Genomic DNA, 10,434 nt, shown 5'->3' with positions numbered 1-10,434 from the left:
TGGAAACACTGGGATTTTTACTTAATTATCTAGAGAATAAATTGATATTAATATTACAAAACATTCTTCGAAGGGGACCCACATACAAAAATATACTACATAATAATCCCATTTGTAAAAGAAAGTTTTTCAAAGTAGTTCATGTAGGGAAAGAGACCTTGATGAACCAGTAATGCCATCCTAAACCTTGAATATGTGATTCTATAAAATCATAAGGTAAGAGCTAATATTTTATTAGATTCTATTCCCTACATTCTTCTTATTGTTATAAAAATAGATTGCTCTTTCATACAATACATGCCAGCCACATTTTCTGCTCCCTCCACTCCTTTTAGTTAATCCTACCTTTCCTGACCTCAAACTTACTCCCTCTCCCTTTCATCTGCTAAACTCTAAAACTAAATACCACAAAACAAGATACAATAAGAAAAGGTAAAAGCCCTTATATCAAGGAAAGACAAGACAACACAATAGGAGGAAAAGACTCTTAAGATGGGGCAAAAGACAGAGATTATTCTGATCCCGATGTTTGTAGTCTCACAAAACACCAAGTTAACAGCCCTTAGGCTCTAACTCTCAGGCTGATAATCTTAAATGTTTAATGGATTCATCTCGACAGACTCTCTGGCACATTTTACCTAACCCTCCTTCAAGATATCTCAATTCCAATATTCCTGGAAAAGCTATGAATAGTTGTCAACACAATGTCCTGAACTTGCAGGGATGAACGTTGTTATTCTAAGGTTGTCTTTCTGAAAATTTTAAAAATAGTCATAACTTAACAGGGAGGAATTAGTTAAAATTGTACAGCCATAATCTCATTTGGTAGAAATTCTTATATTTGTTACTAAGTTGAAGTTTTAATCTCTTGCATTAGTACAGAGTTTATTTGATACCATTTTAAAGTTTTCATTGGTATGAATTTCTTATTGATATAAAATTGAGATTAATACTATTATTCTCATATAGACATTGTGCCTATACAACACGATTAAAAATACAAGGCTTAGACACAGTTCTATAACTGCTATTATAAACTGATCTGAGATGATACAGCATATGCGTTAAGGGCCAGATAGCAAATTCATGGCTCTGAGTTTACTGTTAAGGTGTTTTCAAGATAATTTATTAGAAATAGCTAAGAGGAGTTAATGGACAACAGTCTAAATTACTATACATAAATATATGGCTACCAAAATCATCAGAAATTCACAAAATGTGACATTTAATGTTATTTATCATTTCTCGAGATATATCTGCTCCTAAAAGCTCCCCTTCTGTGGATTCAAAGAAGAAACTGAACATCTCTGCCTCCAGGTAAGATAATATGTGGCTGGCTAGGTCTTCACTGAGCATAAATTGCCTATTTCATTTACAGACAAAATAATGTTCAGAAAAAGACACTATACAGAATAGTTGACAAATAATATCTGCCAAGTCAGATTAATCAGTTTTTCAAAATTCTGTGTTACAAAAGTCTGTCAGATGATCCTAGATCAGAAGGCTGAAGATTGATACTTTTATATGTTGCTAACATGGGATTGTATAGATAGGCATTTGTCTCTATAGCTTGTCTCAGTACTGAAAGCTGTGTTAGGCTTCCTATATTTTCAGATGGTAATGGTGTGTGTGTAAATAATAATTAAAGAACTGCTAATAAATTTAAAAGAAAGGTAGGAAGACCTGGAAGAAGTAGAATGAGAGAGGAAGAGATAAAAACCATGTAAATGCAGTATGCATGCATAAAATTATCTACAAAATCAAGGTAAAAATGTAAACCAATAAATCAAAGACTTTTATCACAAAACTTTAGAAGACTGAAAAAATAAGCTACAGGAAAAGAGCTCTTGGGGAAAAAAAGAGCTCTTGGAGCTTTGGTTGGTTAATATTGCTGTTCGTCTTATAAGTTGCAAATCCCTTCAGCTTCTCCAGTCCTTTCACTAACTCATCCATTGGGGAACCACTGCCTAGTTCAGTGATTGATTGTCAGCATCCTCCTCTGTATTTGCCAGACTCAGACAGGGGCTCTTAGGAGACTGCTATATCAGGCTCCTGTCAGCATGCCCTTCTTGGCATCTGCAATAGTGTCTGGGTTTGGTGTCTGTATATGGGATGAATCCTCAGGTGAAGCAGTCTCTGGATGGCCTTTCTTTCAGTCGCTGCTGCATACTTTGTCTTCATATTTACTCCCTTGAATATTTAGTTCCCTCTTCTAAGAAGTACTGAAGCATCCACACTTTGGTCTTCTTTCTTCTTAAGTTTCATGTGGTCTGTGAATTGTATCTTAGGTATTCCAAGCTTTTGAGAGAATATCCACTTATCAGTGAGTGCATACATACCATGTGTGTTGTTTTGTAACTGGGTTACCTCACTCAGGATATTGTCTAGTTCCATCCATCTGCTTGAGAATTTCGGGAAGTTGTTGATTTTAATAGCTGACTAGTAATCCATTGGGTAAATGTATGACATTTTCTGTATCTATTTCTTCATTGAAGGGCATATGGACTATTTCCAACCTCTGACTATTATAAATAAGGCTGCTATGAACATAGTGTAACATGTGTTCTAAGACTCTAAAGAGCTCCCTAGGACTAAACCATCAACAAAAGAGTGCACCAAGAGAGACTCATGGCTTTAGCCACATTTATAGCAGAGAATGGCCTTGTAGGATATCAACTGGACGAGAGGCCCTTGGACCTGGGAAAGCTCCCTGCCCCGGTGTAAAAAAATGCCAGGGCAGGAAGGCAGAAGTACATTGTTGGGTAAGAGAGCACCCTCATAAAAGCAGGGGAAGGGAGGATGGTATAGAGGGTTTCCAGAGGGGAAACAAGAAAATGGGATAACATTTGAAATGTAAATAAATAAAATATCCAAAAAAAGAAACTGCAGAAAGACATGAGTAGATGGAAATGTCTGCCATGCTCATGAGTTGAAAATTTAATACTGTAAAAATGGATTTCTTGCAGAACAAATGTACAATGCATAAATAAAATTTCTGCAAAATTTGCTTATGCTTTTTACTAAAATAGAAAAAATAACATTCAAAACAAAGAAAAGATATTTAAATAAATCAGTGAGATCTTCAAAATAATAAGAGAGTAAATTTTGTTGGAATTTTCCTTCTATTATTCTGTGTATGGTTAGATCAGTGGAAAGATGGTGTTTAAATTTAGTTTTGTCATGGGGTATCTTGGTTTTTTTTCTCATCTATGGTAAAAAAAAATGTTTTATGTATAGAGGTATGGGCCAGTATCTATGATCTCTTAGAGATTTTTAAAGACTTTATTAAGACCTTAAATAATTAATAATCCAAGAGCTAAGAATATAGCCTTGTGGCAATTTTTGGTATTCAAAGATCATTATGCTTAATCTACACTCACCAAGAAAACTGACTGTTTCCATGTTTCGTTCTGTCCTTCATGTACTTTATGCTTATGGTAACTAGTAGGATTTCAATGCATGCTATCAAACCTCTAAAAGAATTAAGTACTGACAAAAATATATTCATATAGTGTTATGCCAAAATGCCTTTAAAAATCTGTATATGTTTCCCTCTTTTTTAAATAAAGTTGTACGAGAGAAAAAAAGAAATCTAGTATAATTTCAATAGGTCTGCCCTTTATATGTTACTTGGCCTTTAATTAAGGAGAGGCTCCAGGGTATCTACAGAGGTGACTCTAGCTGAAACTCTTAACAGTAGGAGATACAGATCTTGAAGAGTCCACATCCCTTAGCCAGGCAGGAGTCCCAGTGGATAGATAAGTGTAGGAATAAATTTTTGTCAGCCTACTGTAATAAGGGTTCAACTTCTTTTCCTAGCACTCTTACCTATCAAAGGTAGTGGGGAAAAGGTTATTAGAAAAAGGGGAAGTGGACCTATTTAGAAATAGTTCTTTGTGGTAACTCCAATCTTCACAGTCCACTAGCAAAGACCACATATGAATCAGCAGCTGCAGTGCAGTCCACTAGCAAAATCTCATAGCAGTAGTAAGCACACACCGCACAAGAATCAGAAAGGGCAGCTCAATCCAGAAGAAACTGTGAGGGTTGCCAAACATCTATAAACCACAAAAGCATCAAGGAACTGCAGGAACCTTACAAGAAGGTCTTCAGCAAATTTTTCTCTATGAAGTCACCACAAGCAAAGATCATCAATACAATGTGGTGAAGTTAGGTCTTGCTCTCTTTTGTAATGCTAAATGCAGGCCCCCAAGACCTGAAATCTGCATGTAGATCCAAGTGATGCTATGTGACCCTGTTCCCAAGTTATTTCTGACTGGTAAATAAATATTCCAACAGCCAATAGCTGGGCAGAAGAGGCATAGGTGAGGTTTATGATTCATGGGACTGGGGTTAGAGAAGAACCATGAGAAAGAGGAAAAAGGTGAATGGAGAAGTGGCCATAGGTTAGGGAAGTTCAAGAGAGCATAGCCCTGAAGACTGGCCAATTGGAATTAAGAGCAGCCTAATTGGAAAGTAATAAGTAATATCTCAGGGTTACTGATAGTAAAAGTAGATTCTAACACTATAGAATTAGGTATCTGCCCAGCCCTCATGTTGTTTAAGACATATTGTAAATATAGTAATTGTACATGCCTTTTATCCAGGAACTGAATGGTCAATCACAGGGTAGAAACTCAGGGTTGGAATTAAAATTTTTTACAACATCTATGTAATCAGAAAAAGTACATGTGTGTTGTCAGGGAAAACATGAGATGGAGCAAGGCAAATCAATGCTCAAGCTCCCACTGTCTCTGGGTCATATTTATATTTGTCCTAAACACCACACATCCTTTCACATGTCTGCTGTAGCAAAACATCCTTTCACCTGTATCTGCTTCAGTGAAACAGTCTAACACATGTGTGTTTCATCAAGATGTTCTTTCACCTGTGTGCCCCAGAAAAACATCATTTGGCATAACTGAGTTTCCAAAGAAACCAGAAGTTTCCACTTCAGATGAGGACAGCAAGCCATCCACAGAACCTCTGGCCCAAATGTGTCCTGCTAGAAGATGTGCAAGGACAAAAATGCAGCAGAGATGGAGATAATTGCCAACCAATTACTGCATCAAGTTGAGACTCATCCCAGGAGACTGCCACTACTAATGATACTCTGCTTTGCTTCTAGAGAGACTTCTAGCCTAACTGTCCTCTAAGAGGCTCCACCCAGCAGCCAATTGAAATAGATACAGAGACTCACAAGCAAACATTAGATAGAGCTCATGGAAGAGTTGGAGGAAGGATTGAGAGACACAAAGAGGGTAGAGACTCCAGATTCAAGTAACCTGGACTTTGGGGCTCCCAGAGAATGAACCACCGACCAAAGAGTGAGCACTGGCAAAATATAGGCCCCACAACACATATGAAGCAGATGGACACCTTGTTCTTCATGTAGACACATCCTTAGATCACACTTACTATTACCACATTTATAAACAACAGGTAATCATCTCTATAAGTCCAATAAACGTTAGATGAGTAAGGATAAAGGTTCCCTGGGCTTGAAATTTTGTGTTTCATTTTTTCATATATCCAACTGATAAGTGCCATGTTCAGGACTATCCTGAAGGAAGGGATTGTATCATAAATGGTCTCAGGATTATAGGTAAACATTTACAACATGAATCACAAAATAATGTCACATATATGGGGAGGCTGGATAATGTTGGTAGTGGGTACAATTGACATTTTCATGGAGATGTTAAAATATAAAATGAGTGAACAGACATGAGAACATGGACTGCTTTTGGATTGGCTTGAAGAAGACTTACACATATTATCTTCTGGCCAAAGTCCTTCTATTTTCACATATGGGCACACATAGAATGTTGGGTAATAAAGTTGAATTCTTCAAGAAGGATGAATATCCGCCCAAAGTACTTCTGTGCCTGGTCAGTCCTGTACAATTTAAATTCTGTTCACAGAAGTTTCACAATGTGTGTGGTTTTCTGCGACATTATTCTGTTTACAAACTACTGCAGTAGGCTCAGTTGTTAAAGGTTAGGCACACATCCAAAAATATAAAAACTACGAATGGTTTGTTTCTTGTATGAATTTGTGTTGTGTAAAACACTTTAAATCAAAATTTTCCTGATAAAATGGGGTGCTTTGCAGTCACCCTTCTTTCCTTTCCCCACTTTAAAAAAATGGATTCCACTCAACAGAAACCACGTTCATTATGTGAACATGGAATGTAGATAAACCTTCCCATGCTTTTTTGAGGTATCTCATTTCTTCTCTTTATTGATTAGTTTTGCTTGTTGGTCTTTAAACTCTACATTTTCTTAACTGTAAGAATACTGATTAGTGTTTTGGGTTAGGATCTTCTTATAAATGAGTATATACCATGAGTGTTCTTTTGTGACTGGGTTACATCACTCAGGTTGATAACTTCAAGTTCCATCCATTTGCGTAGGAATTTCATGAACTCATTGTTTTAAATAGCTCAATAGTACTCCATTGTGTAAATGTACCACAATTTCTATATTCATTCCTCTGTTGAAGGATATCTGGGTTCTTTCCAGCTTCTGACTATTATAAATAAGGCTGCTGTGAACATGGTGGAGCATGTGTCCTTGATATATGTTGGAGCTTCTTTGGAGTATATTCCCAGGAGTGGTACCACTGGGTCCTCAGTCTCAATTTTCTGAGAAACTACCAAACTGATTTCCAGAGTGGTTTACCAGTTTAAAATTACACCAACAGTGGAAGAGTGTTCCTCTTTCTCTATATCCTCACCAGCATCTGCTATCCCCTGAGTTTTTTATATTATCCATTCTGACTGGTATTGAATACCCAAGAAACAACAAACACAACTTATGAAGCTCAAAGAGAAGGAAAGCCAGAAGGTGGATACCTCAGTCCTACTTAAAAGTGAGAACAAAACACTCAAGGGAGGAAATAAAAGGCCAAATAGAAGAGCAGAGATTGGAGAAAAGATCATCCAGAAACTGCCTCACCTGGGGACCCACCCCATATGCAGCCACTAAACCCAAGCACTATTGCTGATGCCAAGTAGTGTTTACTAGAAGGAACATGATTGGATTCCTCCTCAGAGGCTCTGGGAGAACCATACTGATACAAAGGAGGATGCTTGCAGCTAACCATCGAACTGAACACGAGGAACCCAATGAAGGAGCTAGAGAAAGGACTGAAGGAGCTGACAGAGTATGCATCCTCATGGGGAAAACAAAATTATCAACTAACCAAACCCACCATAGCTCCCAGGGATAAAACACCAACCAATGAGTTTGTACAAAGAAACCAATGGTCCTGGGTGCACCCAAGGATAACATTCTCTGGCATCAATGAGAGGAGAGGCCTTTGGTCTAGCAAAGCCTCATTTTCCCAGTGTAGGGGAATGCCAATGTGCTGAGGTGGGGCGAGGGTGGTTGGGAGAGGGAGTACCCTCATGGAAGCAATGGAAGGCGGGGGGGGAATAGGATTGGGGAAAGGGGTAAACATCTGAAATGTAAATGCAGAGAATGTCCAATAAAAGTGAAAAAAAATATTCTGATTAGTGACTGTAATTGGTCTCCAGTAAAAATCCCTGAGGTAAATTGGTCCTAGAGAGGTCCATGGCAATTACAATGTCTTTAATGAGTTCTGCAGAATCTGGTCTCCCCTGGGATGATTGGCATGTAAAGCTCAGGGATATTAGCAGGGGTGTGTGAATATGGATGGTGCACGTAAGTCAGGAGGCTGCTACTCTGTCTGAAAATAAAATAAAGGTGATTAGAATCATGAAACAAAAATCATGACCCAGATTCTGTTAATTTGGGTATATTCAGGAAACTAAGCAAGTATCTTGCCATCATTTGAAATTCCTGTTTTATGTGGGATCCTTTTTCAGGTATAGTGGCTTTCATCTTTCCTCTTCCTCCAAAGTATTCCTCATGCTGTGTTACTATTTGTTCATGGTCATCACGTAACCCATTTCATATTGAAGGTTCGTTCCAATTACTCATTGTATGTTTTTTCTTTCAACATCCTACCATTTCAACATAAGAGCAGCCCACTGAAGTAGAGTTTAATGCTGTAGTGCTGATGGGTTTTTTTACTATATTTTCACCAATAAGGTCTTAAGAAACTGTAAAATGTCTTCTCCAAAATTATGATTAATTTTATCTGCACAGTTTACAAATCTTTGTTTTGCTGTTGGTAACCTCTCCTAAGTGGAATCCATGAGGAATGGCATTGATAACATTTAGGTGTTTGTGTAAATGTGTGAGAGGTACTGAGCCAAGCTCAGTGCTTATATAGACTCCATGATGATATTTGTGTGCACCAAATATTAGAAACATATCTCTTGCTATTTTCATGTGCTGTTAAATTGAGAACTGTGGGCTTAACATATAAAGGAAATTATTAACTTGATTTACCAAACATTGCTAACAGTTGATGTCAATTTCTCTGACTCTGAGCTTTCTACGCATGCCTACATAACACAAAGATACTGTTCATTTGCAGAAAGAGAAGCTGGGTGTGGAGCCACATGCATGTCATACCAGTGCTCTGGATGCAAAGGCTTGAGGCAAGTCTAGGATACATACAGAGAGCATCTTTTTAAATGGTATGTAATTTTTTCTACATGGTTTTCACTCTGTGATACTAATTCATACCATCTAACTGTGCAAACTCTGAAGTCAGCTGCATTAAACATGACAGTTTGTGAAGGTGCAAGCAGTCTGACTAGGTTGTAGCATTTTAGAAAAGGTTGCTTTGTCTTCTTGATGTTTCTCCTATTTTGTCAACTCTGAGACATGAGGTAGATTCAGTAACCAGTGTTGCCTAGAATCAAAGAATGAGATAGGTGTGTGTTTCTGTTTATGTATATTTGTATACCCATGCATATAACTTAATATACAGATGTCCCAGAGTTAGAGGCTGATAAGGGGAACATTTGACGAACAGTATAGAACACTGGAGATCCTAAGTAGAGTGAACATTAGAGACTCATATCTAAGGAAGAACAAGCAACTTTTGTCTACACTAAACTGTCCTTTTCCATAATTCCTTCATCTGAATGCACAAAACTCACCCTGTGATATAGTGTTAGTTGCTTTGCTCAAAGTCTAGAAATTTTAGTGTCATTTAGAGAATATGTGTGTAGCAACTAGTATTGTCCAAAATCAGTATCAAGACTTAATTATCCCAACTAATGCATAAGTTAACATACACTATAGATATCTGAGGAAGAACTGAAGCGAAGATACCAATGTAACTTGTTGCTTCATTTTATAATTCATAAAAAAATGTATGCTGTCTCTTTTCTGTACCAATACCAATAAAATTTTATAGATTTACTTTTTTATTTCATGGATTTAAAGCATGTGGATATGATTTGTAATCATCAGTATTGCTGCAGGGTGATATAAAGAATTAACAGCAACACTGCAAAAATACATTAGAACCCTGAATATCAGGATAGAGTTTAAAGTTTAGTGCTAAGTGTTCAAGACTTTTTGTATTAAATGGGATTTTTTTCTACCCTTAAAGTTGGGGAAATCTATATTACTTTGAGCCACTTATAACGTATATTCACTGGCCAAACTTATGTATCATGACAGTAATACAATATCCAGCCACAGATGTCTATGATCATTACAACTATTGATATTTTTCTCTACTTTTTAAAATCAGGTTTCAGTCTCCTTTCCCAGACAGTGTTATTTATGGCTTTTCTACAGTTATATAAACTCATCCGAGTAACTGTTTTCACTTATTTACATCTTTCTTTATATTATTTTGCATATAAAAATATTCTTCAAAAATGCTCTTAAATTTGACTATCACAGTTTTATATAAATTCCAAGAAAACCTCAACATACTCTGATCCATTAGATTGCCATTTCAATCTTTAGATGCACATGTCTATGTATCCTCATTCCATTTGGTTGTTTAAAATCATTCTTAATCTCCAGATAGAATGAGGACATATATGACTTTTGTGCATATTGCTTAGAATTGATGGGAAGAATTTTTAAATCAATCATCTAAGTATTAATTTTTGAAATACATGTAAGATTCTAGAGAACATGGCTGAAAGTGTCTTAGAGAAATAGACTAAATTTAGCTATTCAAGTGATAATCAATATGCCTGACATGAATGGGGATGAACTAAATGAAGGGAAAACAGAGAGGAGGGAGTGATAGACCAGAGGAGGAGCAGCTCTAAAGGGTGAGAGGTAAAAAGATTTACCCAGCACTAAATGATGAGAGAAAAGCATGTGAAGCCATCTTGGATGTACCACTGCCATCCGTGAGATAATGGAAGAGCACTTGGTAGACGCTTTGTGCTTATCCTCAGAGCAACAGAGGGAATCTGCAAATAAATCAGAAACAATGTGAAGGAACTCCACTGTTGGAATGGTACAGTGTAAATGAAGCATGAAGAAGAAGAAAAGGATCAGGAGACATGAGAAAAAGACATGA

This window comes from Micromys minutus (assembly GCF_963924665.1).
Source record: "Micromys minutus genome assembly, chromosome: 10".
Taxonomy (NCBI): domain Eukaryota; kingdom Metazoa; phylum Chordata; class Mammalia; order Rodentia; family Muridae; genus Micromys; species Micromys minutus.
Note: the sequence above shows the minus strand (reverse complement) of the source record.